Below are 14,769 nucleotides of genomic sequence, written 5' to 3' on the forward strand. Positions count from 1 at the left end.
CTTGGGTATCCATTCCATGGCCAAGCATATGATGCTAGCTAAAATTCACCACCATCACAACATACAGGGTATTATAATGGTAAACCCACACCTCTGGAGAATATAGTCAATAGGGTTAACCAATACTAGCCCCTGAAAGGAGGCTCATATCCTCCCCCTCAAGGAAACTAATACTCCTCCTAGAGTACATACAAGACGTCTACTGCCACGAGTCATTATGTTAACCAGAGATAGGGAAGCTAATATCCTCCTTTGCCAGTACAACAACAGAACATCTCACCAGCACAAAATAATGCACGGGCAAATCTATTGCAACCTTCTCTCATTCACAAGAACAATTAGAAGAACAAACAAATTCAAGTAATCCTTCCAATGCTACTTGGAGAAAACCTAAAAATAAGCCAAAGGGAGAATCTGATCAGGGAGGCAGCAATCACTAGCAACCCCCAAGGGCACCGGGAAGGGATAACCTAAACCAGAACCAAAACTAGGGAATGACCAACAATAATTCATAGAAACAAGGCAAGAACACTAGCCTGCAGACTAATCATGCATGCACTATCTATAGAGAATACAACCATTATAGTGCCACTATCCTCAACTTCCTGATATGAAAAGGATGCAAGATAGTAGGGGAAAAGGTGGTCAACAAACTGCAGTAATGCATGACCCCTTCCCCCATCAGGGAGTCATTAACACACAACAAATAACTCCCCAAACTCACCCATATGGAGGGAATCTCAATAATGCTCCTAACCATGATATTTTCATGACAAAATAAGATATCTTCTTACAAACATGGAATCACAGTTATGAGGCTCCCCCATAGCCCAATCCATCCACCTCATCTATGGAGATACCTACAAGGTTATTGACCATTACTCGTCCTTCTATAGAATCCATGACTAAAATGGTCAAATGACCCTTACAATGCACATGACGTAACTCAAAGGATTCCCATAGCTATAGCATAGTTTATGAATTAGCTCAATCACCATCATCTATGTCAACACTTGAATGCCCGCAAATGTGCCCAACCCAATATAAAGCCCTACTTTCCTCCCTAGGTGCAATCGACCCATTCGATTCCTGCCTCATGGTTTTTGAATTGGACAAAGCTACGCCACGACTACCCTTGGCTGTTGTTGGCTTAGTGGGTCCTATCACAAGTTTAGAGTTAAGTTTGCCAAACAAATCCCTACACTAATGGCCCTTTTGGAATCAACCCACAGAGCATGGACTGAAGTCTCACCTGAAGCAGTATGGGGGGATGATGGAACTAAGTTTCCGCACCTAGATATGAGCGTGATGTCGTTTCATGCCCTAAACGTGCCTTCGTGTAGATTGATAAGCTTGGAGGGCTTATCGATATAAATTCTCTTAATCAGATTCTATAACTCCGCGAAGGTCTATGACTATCTTTCATGGACCCTAAACATGTGAATCAACCACTTATGTGCATCTGTAATTACCCTTAGTTCTATATTCCCTAGATCGACTTAATGTTGAAATATGGCAACAAGAATATTCTAATTTAATTTGTCCTTGAATTAAATTGTGAATTGAAATCAAATTTAGTCTTAACAGCTACTTGGAAATAATTAATTAATTTATTTTAAATTAATTAGTTGGAGAAATTCAAGTTAGAATTCTTTCTGAAGTCATGCAAGAGTTATCCCTTAAATTAAGGAGATATTATTGAGTTATATTTGAGTTGTAATTAGTTAACTCAGTTTACTAAGTTAAGTCCAGTTAAATTAGTTCCAAACTGTTTGAGGAACTAATAGAGGGTTAACATTCAGTTGATGCATGCATGCAGTCAACTAGTGCTACTCCAGTTAACTGAAGATTCCATCATTAGAAACTCATGCATGTCTATTCTGAGAAAGACCTAGTTGAGATTAAAGTCAAGGACAATGTACTATCAGTTGCATGTGTTTTCTCATGGAGAAAAATCATGCATGCAGTCAAGGATATATCCCTAAGGATTGCGCGGTTTTGAGAGAAGATCATCCACTTGGTAACAGGAGAATCATCCCAGAGGAACAATGCAAGGAAATAGGAGCTTGGAAGGTAGAGAAGAATGCCGGAGAGAAGCCAAGATTTCCTGTGAGCATCTGTGAGGATTATACGAAGAGCTGGCTAGTTATGAGAGCTAAGGCTTTATATAATTCATATGTATTTCCACCATGTATGATAATACAAAAGTGTGTGGATTTTAGATGAGGCTTTCCCCAAAGTATTTTCATGTGTATTGTTCCATTGATTCTTCTTCTTCTGGTTATATTATTGAGCTCAATATTTAAGCTTTTGCAAATTGATAGTAGAAGTAGGTTATAGTATTCTACTTTGATTTATATTGCATTATCAGGTTAACCTACATCAAATTTTCTACATGGTATTAGAGCTAGATTTGTAGAAATTTCTACATGGTATCGGAGCTGTGAATAGTATACTGAGAAGAGATTTCGAAATTTGAAGTTCGGGGTTGCAGGTGAAAATCAAATTCATATCATACTTCAAGGTTGGCCAATGGCATTCTATGGCTTAAGACTAGAGTATGCATTGGAAGGTAGCTCAAATTACATAGCATGGAAAGATAGAATGGAGGTTGTATTAGAAGACAATGGCTTGAAGGAATTCATTGATCAAGAAATCCCAAAGCCAGCTTCAACTAATGCACAAGAGTTGGTTGAGTGGAAGAAGTGTGTGGCGAAGGCGAGATAGATAATCCTTGAGGAAGTTCGAGACCATATTGTGTCAAGTCTCCATGGGAAGGATACTCCATTTTCAATGTGGAAGACATTGAAGGACCTCTACCAAAACAGTAGCGACCAAAGGAAATTGGCACTCAAGGATAAGCTTCGAAGAATCAAGATGGAGAAGGGCGATACTATTTCCACATATCTGAACAAGCTCACCACCTGTAGAGATGAGCTTGTCAGTGTGGGAATAACTAATATCGATGATGATATGGTGAGCCTTTCTCTCCTTGGCCTTCCAAAGAGTTGGAATAGCTACTAGGACTCTGTAAATGGAAGGGAGAAACTGCCGGATTGGGAACGACTATGGTCAGATCTTATGCAAGTGGAGATCAGGAGGAGCACACAAGATGGTTCTTCATCCAAGAATGATGATGAAGAAAATCTGGCCTTAGTAAGTAAGGCAAGGAAAGGGAAGGGAAGGCTTGCCATTTCAAATCAAATTCTTCTCATGGAGGGAAGAAGGGTGACTTGTCTAAAGTACGATGCTTTAACTGCCACAATATGGGACATTATGCAACTAATTTCCCATCAAAGAAGTCCAAGAAGGGATCCTTGGAAGGATTAGAAGGTGAGGCATTAGCCTCTCAGTTCGAAATGGACTTTACGCTCATCACATGCATGGCGTCATCGATGATGGGTTGTGTCTGGTATCTTGATAGTGGGGCCCCATTCCACATGACCGGTGATAAAAATTTATTCAATGCCTTGGAGGAGAAAGACCTCAAGATGCGCATAGAGATGGGTGACGATGGAAGGTATAGTGTTTCAAGCTGGGCATGGTTGCTTTTCATAGGGAGCATGGAGCTCCTCTCACCTTAACAGAAGTGATGTATGTGTCTAGATTGAAGAAGAACTTGGTATCGATAACGATGTTGGAGGACAAAGGCTATGATGTTGTCTTCAGTAAAGGAAAGGTGTTCCTAAGACACATAGTCATGGGTTAGACCAAGAGGATAGGGATTCGGGTGAAGAATCTCTATAAAATAGAGGTAGATGATTGTGCAACATTGAGTATGAAAGCAGAATTGGTGCAAAGCCAAGACATTGTCAAGTTGTGGCATAGGCGGTTGGGCCATTTGCATCATGGGGCTTTAAGGATAATGTAGTAGATATCTACAGGACTTCCCAAAGGTAAACTTGAGCAAGTTGACACATGCAAAGGTTGTACCTTGGGAAAGTACACCAAGTCTTCCTTTCATGATCGAGACAGTCGAGCAAAGGCTATCTTAGAGAGAGTTCATACAGATTTGTGTGGACCATTCTTGACGACATTCACAATGAAGAAAAGTTATTATGTGATTTTCATTGATGACTATTCTCGTAAATGCTGGATTTTTTTCATGCAAAAGAAGGACCAAACCTTCAAAAAAATTTGTGAGTTCAAATCTTTGGTCGAGAAAGAGTTAGGGAAGAAGATCAAGGCCTTGAAAAGCGACAACGGTGGAGAATATGTTTCTCAAGAGTTTAAGGAATTTTGTGTAGCGGAAGGAATTAAACGAGAGTTTATGACATCTCATAACCCACAGTAGAATGGGGTGGTCGAGAGGAAGAACAAAACTATTGTAGGGGCAGCACGGGAAATTTTTCATGACCAAGGCCTGCCACTTCAATGGTGGGCTAAGGCATGCAACACAGTGGTCTATTTTTAGAATAGAAGCCCACATCGCATACTTGGGATGAAGACACCAGAGGAAGCTTTCTCCTATAAGAGACCATATGTGGGTCACTTCAAGATCTTTGGCTCATTGGTATATTGCCATGTGACAAAGGATGCATGGAAGAAGATTGAGCCAACAACAGAGTTGGGGATATTTGTCGGGTACACTGATACACCTCACAACTATCTAGTGTACTTGCCTACCAGTCGGAGGACAGTGGTTCGCAGAGATCTCAAGTTTGATGAGCAGAAGGCCATGTGAGCTTCCCTTGAGAGGGAGCTCCAACTATAGGTTGTGGAGGGATTGTTGGCTCCTAAAGAGGAGGAGCCTCAGACTGATGTGGAGTAGCCGCATGCAGAGGTCCCAGGATTGGAGACATCCACTCAAGCAGAGTCTTCTAGAGATGGATGAAAACACACAAGAGAAGCGGACAATTTTTTGGAGGATGCGAGAGAGAATGTGGGAGCACCATCTTCTCAGCACAGACAGAGGAGGTCACCTGAGAGGTACACTGGATACATGGCCCTTCCTAGGGAATGTGTTGATACTGAGCCATCTTCCTTTGAGGAAGTAGTGCAGCAACTGATTTGGGTTGATGCTATGGTGGAGGAGTATGACTCCATAGTTCATAACAGTGTTTGGGATGTGGTTCTGAGACTGGAGAACAAGTCAGTTGTGAGTTCCCGTTGGCTTTACAAGGTAAAGCAAGTTGCTGATGGAAGTGTGGAGAAGCATAAGGCAAGATTTTTTTCCCTTGGATTTTCACAGATCATGTGGCTGCAGTATATTTCGACAGAGGAGAAAGATGCTGACATTTTGACAAAGGCATTGTCAAAATGTAAACTCGAGTTCCATAGAGACAGGATTGGGGTGGAAGATAATCCCTTTCTTGTTGAGAGGGAGTGTTCAAATATGGAAACAAGAATATTCCAATTTAATTCGTCCTTGAATTAAAATTGAATTTAATCTTAACAACTACTTGGAAATAATTAATTAATTTATTTTAAACTAATTAGTTGGAGAAATTCAAGTTAGAAGTCTTTCTGAAGTAATGCAAGAGTTATCCCTTAAATTAAGGAGATAAGATTGAGTTATATTTGAGTTGTAATTAGTTAACTCAGTTTACTGAGTTAAGTCTAGTTAAAATAGTTCCAAACTATTTGAGGAACTAATATAGAGTTAATAGTTAGTTGATGCATGCATGCAGTCAACTAGTGCTACTCCAGTTAACTGAAGATTCCCTCATCAGAAGATCATGCATGTCTATTCTGAGAAAGACCCAGTTGAGATTAAAGTCAAGCACATTGTACTATTAGTTGCATGTGTTTTCCCATGGAGAAAACTCATGCATGCAGTCTGTTAGAGCCTAGATTTGCCTTAGGCTGAAAAGACAAGGTTCTAGGTCCACGTCAAACCACGCTCAGCCTCGTAGCTAGCCTTACGAGGACAGGAGAGGGCTCTCTCCGGGTCGATCTTGGCAAAAGATAATCGATGGGGCTCAAGATGACAGTAATAAAAGCTAATATTAGGCTAGGTATTAAGTACAATGGTTTGATTTGATTTTTTGGGGGTTTTGTGTTGGAAAGCCAAATTGGGCTCAGGGATGAGGCACAGTTTCTACAAAGTTCTGATTGGGGAAAGGAAGGCAATTGTTTTGATGCTTTAAAGTAAGTGAATGGATAGATCAGACTGGTGAGGAGCTAAGGAGAGCAAGAGAGTCTCAAAAATTCTCCTTAAACAGATGAAAACATGGAAATTTAAACAAATTCAAAGGCAGAGCATAGCAGTTAATGGATTCTACCTTAATCACTCATTTGCTCAAATTCAGAAAAAGAGACAGGAAAATGATACACATAACACTAATGAACTTACAATTACTTAGAGAAGAACACCATCAAAACATAAAGCTACATGGATCCCAAACAGTGCTGCAAAACCCTGGTCTTTCCTTAGCCAAAAATGCAGAGATAGAATGTACAATGATATGCCAAAGCAATCCCTAGCGTACAACCCTGAAAATGACTTAAGAATTACATGATATAGACTAGCCCAACCCATTCCCTTGCCTCTAGGGGTCTAGCTCATCATTCTAGGAGTTGTTTCAACCAATTCTAAACAAAGCACTAAAATATACGCAATCAAAACAACTTGCCTCTATAAGGTAGGAAACTGATTCATTCATTAAATTTTCACTTTTTAGTGAATGAATCCTCTAGAATTAGTAAATAAGTGCCAAAGTTACATCATTTTTATCCAATTACATCAAGATAGATCAAAAATTACATCAGAAAGCAAAACTAGTCAAACTGGCCGAATTTTGGAGCTGGAAGGTGAAAAATTGAGCAAAAATCCTCTATGCGCCAGGCCAATTTCTCTATGCGTCGCGCCACATTGAGGCTGAGTTTGAGGCACTTCCTGAAGTCCAAATTTAGACCAACATAGGTCATTGGAAAGCCCTACCTGTCTAATTTCCACCCCAAGTGGAATTTTTCAATTTGGATGTCATTTGCCCCTCCAAAATTGCAATCGCCTAGGACTGCTTCCTCTGTGTCAAAATAGGGGCAGAAAGGTCATTTTGTGAGTGTTTTTGACCTCCTAAGGACTAAAAACTTGCCCAAACTTCTTGGTCATGCACCAGAAGTTATGATTTTTCATGAAAAATCCAAAAATATAAACTTTTTGCAATTTTTAGCTCCCTAGCAAAAGCGCGCGCCACGTGGCGTGGCGCACAGGGAGAAAAACCCTTTTTTTGTACCAAAATTTGTCAAAATGCCAAAAATGCCCCAAATTTCTTGAAATTTGGGCTGGAGCTTCTTCATTAAGTGCCATGCTGAGCTAAAGAGGCTTCAGCCAATATCTAAAGATGATCAAACTCCCTTTGCCTCTTTTGCTTCCTCATTGCCTTCCTCAATTTTACCTTTAAATTCCTGATTCGTGCCTTGCAGACCTTGTTCCATGCCATGTAGTGGAAAGCCATGTGTCTCAACAATGCATGGTACTTATCAGCCTTGTCCAGTACTCTCTCCAAGTGGATGTTGACTCTCTCGAGATTAGACCCCCGATCCTCATTAATCTCTTGCTCCAATGATGTGAGCTCAATTCTTCTCCTTTGTGTAGCTTGGCGATTCTCGCGGATGTTTTTTAACTCCATGATTGCTTGCTGATCTTCAAGTTGTTTGTTCCTCTGCTCAAAATACTTCATAGTCCACTTATCTCTCTCCAAGTCAAGGGATAAAGCTTGGATCTCTGTTTGCTGCTCCTGGATGATCTCTCTAAGCTGCGCACTTTGTGGACCCATATCTGTATCATCATCATGAAGGAGAATGAAGTCGGTCTCTCGTTCACCTGATGGCCCCTCATCCTGCATTGGCCTCTTGCCTTTGTCCTGTACCTGTGGTGCTGATGTCGGAAACGAGGCCCCTTCCACCCCGGGTGGAGATAACACTCGCTTTGCTGCTGCAAACAAATGTCTAGTGCCTCTCTGATATGTGATGAATACCGGCACACTAGCGGTCTCATAGCACTCATACTGATGAAAAGGTCCACCTTCGTGCTTAACCTCTGATAATCCCTGTGAAGCTCTAAAGAAGTCACGAGAGATGAAATCATCCCAAGTGATGCCCTGTACTCCAAGCTGATGAACCACCAAAATTTTAATAAGAGCAAAATGATAAACACTGTTAAGTTGCTGCTGAGGGGTTTTATGCTGCACAAGGGTGGTCATCCTCTCTATGTTCCGGCAAATGAAATATGGAATGTTCATCATCTGTACCCTGGTGAAATGCATGAGCAACCTGATGTGATAAGCATAGAGACGAGAGAACCGTCCCTCACAGCTGAAATATTTCATGATCAATTTCATTAGTGGAGCATATTCATCTTTCAGATATCGGAATGGAAACACTCTCTTGAGTTGCCTCAAGAAACCGGTTTTAATGTATGGCTCATAATGCTGCCGGTCAATCTTCTGCTTCTTGTTCCATGGTTCTCCAATGTTCGGTATGCCAGTTGCTAATGAGACAGATTCTGGTGTAAGTGTGAAAGTGACACCGACTAAGATAGCTTAATCTCCGTGTAAGTGCATCACAAAAATACGAGCCAACTCATGATGAAATTGAACACTAGCCACCTTTTGACAAAACTCATAGCATGACTGATGCTGAAAACAAAACATGGCAAGAGGGCAGGCCTGCACTTCTGTAAGGGTGGTCGGTTCTTCTCTAACATGTCTGCCACTTTTATGAGGCCTCCGTGGTGCCTCTTCTTCCAAGGGTGAGTCACTTTGGGTTCCACTTCATAGTCAGATGAATGCTCAGATGCCATGACTGCTATTTTTCAACCGCCTTAGAGAAAAATATGCTGGTGTAGGAATACTGTGTTGAACTGCTCTTTTAGTGATGTGTTCAAATTCTGCCACCAAGGGGAAACAAATGAAACAGGGACTGTTAGGAAGGGGAAATAATATCAAGGGATTAGGAATTATTAGGAGAGATTTTTTTGGGAAATATGGGAGGGGGGTTTAGGGTTTTTCACATTTGAAAGTTTTGGGAAAGGGAATTTTAGGATAAGGGTTTAGTAACTTTAGGGAATAGGGAACAATGATAATAGAGGAAGGAATGGAGTCAAGGAACAAAGGGAATTAAGGACAAAAGAAATAATGGGAAAAGAGTAACCTTGGTGGCAAACAAGTTTTGAAACCCTAAGCAGTAGTTTACATGTGAGGAATTCAAAATTATAGGGTTTGAATTTTTGTTTCAATCATTAGAATCCATAAACCATCATCACTCAGCACAAAAATGGATGAAACATTGAGATGTCGACCCGACCTGGCGAATCCACGCAAATAAATAGCAATTTGGAGAAATTTCAAACATTTTCAGGCTTTCAGGTGTATGCGCCACGCCGCATACCCAACTCGCCGTGCCGTACCAGTGCGCTGCACCCATTCAAAATTACACTGGACAATTTCTTCCAATGCGTCGCGCCTCACGAGTGTGCCGCGCCACCTGCTCTGTGCACCGCGCCGGCCAAATTTCCTCCAACTTCACCCAAATCGCACACTAACTCTACAAATTTGCTTTGAATGGCTTCTCTTTGGTCTTGGCATACAAATGACCTTGATCTTCATAAAAATGTCTTTCTAAAGACATGGATTATAGTTTTGACTCTCCAAGACCCATGTTTGTAATGTTTTGGCATTGGCACTTTTTCCATTTTAATACAACTCTGTTTTTAAATTTCCTTTTTGATTTTTTTTTACTGAAATGATGAAATTCTTGGCAATTTTTTGCAGGGATAGCTAACATGGAATTTGGAAAAAGATACCAGGGCTGCGCCTGAAGAATTCAACAGCTGAAAATTTTTGAAAATTATTACAAAAGACAAAATGTTGACTTTTCTTCAAAACAAAGTTTTGAAGAACAGTCATAATCCATCCATATGATGATGAAATTCGTGAAATAAAAACATGTGTAGAACCTCCCTCTAGCCTGCTGGCATTTGGACACTTTAACGATTCAATTTGTAAAACCCTAGACCTATGATTGAAATGACTCTTTGCCCATTAAAAGATCAAGAATTGACTGTCATGGACTTTAATAAACATTGATAAAAAGACCTAAGCCAGCAGGTACAAAACATGAGGGGAATAAATGACAAAGCCCTTCCGACAGATTTATGGCATGCTCCTAACATAATGCAATTAATCGAGCAAGATGGGACACCTAAAAATGAAATGCAGAAAGAGTTTTGATCTCTGACGGAGGGATGACCAGCACGACTCTAACATTGGCTCCAATGGGGATGGTAGCTCCTTGGAGGTGCCAAGAACGGTAGATATCTGGAAGAGCTAGATAGTGCCTTTCGTCCATTGGGCTATGTAGTCATTATTTCGAAAAACAACACAAGACTTTGACTCATTTATTGATTGAAACCTGACTGAAACTAACTCGATGAAAACTGAAATGACTGAAAAAAACACTTGACTCTAACAAACTAACTCAAAATACTAAGACCTGAACTTAAAACTTAAAACTTGGTGGTAGTACATGACCACCTGTGTTCCTTACAAGACAATATACCATCAAACTATATCAAAATGCCAATGTAACCAATCAAGTAGATGCCTTCTTGATTAATTTAGCTGATCAGATCTTCTAGTCAGCAATGAATACTGGTAATTGGGCATCCAAAAACACAGTTGACCCTGATCTCCTTCATCACTGAATACTGCAATAATCACCTTCACTGCTGACTGCAACAGATTTGCCATTGGATCATGAAAAACATGAAGATTTACCTCCTACTGAGGAAACAAGATGCCTTTTTCTTTTGATTCTGATCTTCCTTCATAATGTACTTCAGAAAAAGTATGGTCCTGGTCCTCAAAAAATTCTGAACAAGTAGATGAGCAGATTTCCTCTTCGAAGAACATTTCAAAACATGAGACATAGGAAGAAGAATCTAAAATGGAATCCTGAATGGTCTGATCTTTTGTAGTTTGAATATAGGGTAGGTCATCTTCATATGATATGACAGCCAGATTCTCATTACATTCATCAATCATGAGAAAAGAAACATCAGATGTTTCGTGAAACCCAACACTAACATTTCTATCATCTACCATAAATTCATCCAGAGAAACTTCTTCACTTACTTGAACAATGATCTCATCTTGTTGTTCATGAACTGACTGGATTACCTCTTTATGAAGGCTTTGTTCTGATGACATGAGAACATTTGGATTCATAACTCTGTCTTCTTCATTCCAGATGATTTCAACAGCAGAGTTCTCCTTCATGGGATTCAGTACAAGGTATTCTTGGTCTTCACAATCTGAATCTGAATCTGAAATGGGTGACTTAACTTCATCACATTCTGAAATGGAAACTTGACTTTCATACATGCTGTCATCTTCTATGGACAGATCTGAAACGACACTTTTTCTTTCATCACTTTCAGCCATATGGACATCTTCAACCTGCTGATCTATAAAGCTGCTTACAGGACTGTCATCCTTTTCAGAAAAGGAAGAAGTTCCACCATCACCTTCTTGACCATGTGCACACTGCAGATCTGCGTTAACTTGAGCTGGAACATGACTGTTCAAGAGTTGATCTATCTCGTCTTCAGAAAGAGGAGATAATACTATTTTTTTTCTCTTGCTCAAACAGTGATTGTCTTCATTAATTTCAAGTGAAGGAGTGTACAAATTTTCCTCATACTGCTGATCCATTTCATGTAATTCCTGTTGACTGTCAAGATGCAAAATTCCTTCATCTTCCACCGTACTAAAATCTTGATCCTGCTGCAAATTTTCATGGTCATCCTTATGTTGCTAAAATGGATTTTCGTACAGGACTTCCATGATCTCATCATCCATGAAATTATCATCTTCATAAACTTTCTCAAGATTTTCAATAAAACTATGAACATGGCTACAACAGTCCTGAACTAAAGCCAAGGATGGATATGATTCTTTATACCTTTCAAAGAATATTGCATGAAAATCTTTTAAACAATAAATAGACGCCGGTGGCAAACTTTCATACCAAGATCGGGCTTCGTCTTCTAGAGTAGCCATAAACATTTTCATCAAACAGTCTTCAGGAAAATTGATCTTTAATTTATGCACATGAATGTGAAATTTCACCAGATGAAGAGCAACGTCATTACCTTCCACATTTCTGAACATAGGCAAATTCTTTGACCAATCTACCTTGGGAATTTTATTTGGAAAACCTAGGATGTGATCTCGGCTCATGGGAGCGTATCTTCTTGCAACCCGATCCATCTTGAAAACCTTAAAGCTACTAATCTTCCTGTAGTGGAGTCACCATGAAGCATTGATCTTTGGATTTTTCAGTGAATGAAGTTGCCAGGTGAATGATTTCAGCCTTCTAATGTCTGATCATTTTTCACCATCAACCATCAGATCTGAACTTGATACATGTACTGGGGCAATTAACAAGTTAGATGTCACGTTTACAAGCTAGACCAGAGATTGATTGAAGCAGCGTTTATCTACTTCCACTAATGCAAAGCAAAAGTGTTTCGAAGGCTACCTGGCATAACTTCAGGTTCCGTCTATAACTTATAAAACAAATGACATCAACAAGAAAACCATTTTCTTCCCCAGCACGGTCACCACTATGTTAGAGCCTAGATTTGCCTCAGGCTGAAAAGACAAGGTTTTAGGTCCACATTAAACCACGCTCAGCCTCATAGCTAGCCCTACGAGGACAGGAGAGGGCTCTCTCCGGGTTGATCTCGGCAAAAGATAATCGATGGGGTTCGAGATGACTGTAATAAAAGCTAATCTTAGGCTAGGTATTAAGTACAAGGGTTTGATTTGAGTTTTTGGGGGTTTTATGTTGGAAACAGGGAAAGGAAAATTGGGCTCAGGGATGAGGCACAGTTTCTACAGAGTTCTGATTGGGGCAAGGAAGGAAATCGTTTCGATGCTTTAAAGTAAGTGAATGGATAGATCAGAATGGTGAGGAGCTAAGGAGAGCAAGAGAGTCTCAAGAATTCTCCTTAAACAGATGAAAACATGGAAATTTAAACAAATTCAAAGGCAGAGCATAGCAGTTAACGAATTCTACCTTAATCACTCATTTGTTCAAATTCAGAAAAAGAGACAGGAAAATCATACACATAACACTAATGAAATTACAATTAATTAGAGAAGAACACCATCAAAACATAAAGCTACATGGATCCCAAACAGTGCTGCAAAACCCTGGTCTTTCCTTAGCCAAAAATGCAGCGATAGAATGTACAATGATATGCCAAAGCAATCCCTAGTGTCCAACCCTGAAAATGACTTAGGAATTACATGATATAGACTAGCCCAACCCATTCCCTTGCCTCTAGGGGTCTAGCTCATCATTCTAGGAGCTTTTTCAACCAATTCTAAACAAAGCACTTAAATATAGGCAATCAAAACAACTTGCCTCTATAAGGTAGGAAATTGATTCATTCATTAAATTTTCACTTTTTAGTGAATGAATCCTCTAGAACGAGTAAATAAGTGCCAAAATTACATCATGTTTATCCAAATACATCAAGATAGATCAAAAATTACATCACAAAGCAAAACTAGTCAAACTGGCCGAATTTCTGAGCTGGAAGGTGAAAAATTGAGCAAAAATCCTCTATGCACCGCGCCAATTTCTCTATGCGTCGCGCCACTTTGAGGCTGAGTTTGAGGCACTTCCTAAAGTCAAAATTGAGCCCAAGATATCTCATTGGAAAGTCATGCCTGTCCACTTTCCAACCCAAGTAGAATTTTCCAATTTGGATGTCATTTGCCCCTCCAAAATTGCAATCTCCCGGACTGCTTCCTGTGTGTCAAAATAGGGGCAGAAAGGTCATTTTGTGATTGTTTTTGACCTCCTGAGGACTCCAAAATTGCCCAAAATTCTTGGCCATGCACAAGAAGTTATGATTTCTCATGCCAAATCCAAAAATATAAACTTTTTGCAATTTCGAGCTCCCTAGAAAAAGCGCGGAGAAAAACCCTGTTTTTTGTACCAAAATTTGTCAAAATGCCAAAAATGCCCCAAATTTCTTGAAATTTGGGCTAGAGCTTCTTCATTAAGTGCCATGCTGAGCTAAAGAGGCTTCAGCCAATATCTGAAGACGATCAAGCTCCCTTTTCCTCTTTTGCTTCCTTATTGCCTTCCTCAATTTTGCCTTTAAATTCCTGATTCGTGCCTTGCAGACCTTCTTCCGTGCCATGTAGTGGAAAGCCATGTGTCTCAGCAATGCATGGTCCTTATCGGCCTTGTCCAGTAGTCTCTCCAAGTGTATTTTTACTCTCTCAAGATTAGACCCCTGATCCTCATTAATCTCTTGCTCCAATGACGTGAGCTCAATTCTTCTCCTTTGTGCAGCTTGGTGATTCTTGCAGATGTTTTGTAACTCCATGATTGCTTGCTGATCTTCAAGCTGTTTGTTCCTCTGCTCCAAACACTTCATAGTCCACTTAGCTCTCTCCAAGTCAAGGGATAAGGCTTGGATCTCTGTTTGCTGCTCCTAGATGATCTCTCTAAGCTGCGCACTTTGCAGACCCGTATCTGTACCATCATCATGAAGGAGAATAAATTCGGTCTCTTGTTCACCTCATGGCCCCTCATCTTGCATTGGCATCTTACCTTTGTCCTGTACCTGTGGTGCTGATGTCGGAAACGAGGCCCCTTCCACCCCGGGTGGAGATAACACTTGCTTTGCTGCTGCAAACAAATGTCTAGTGCCTCTCTGATATGTGATGAATACCGGCACACTAGCGGTCTCATGGAGCTCATACTGATGAGAAGGTCCACCTTCATGCTTAACCTTTGATA

This window comes from Pinus tabuliformis, chromosome 5_2, assembly GCF_031772625.1.
Source record: "Pinus tabuliformis cultivar Carrire ecotype Pingquan chromosome 5_2, CPIR1, whole genome shotgun sequence".
NCBI classification, from domain to species: Eukaryota; Viridiplantae; Streptophyta; class Pinopsida; order Pinales; family Pinaceae; genus Pinus; species Pinus tabuliformis.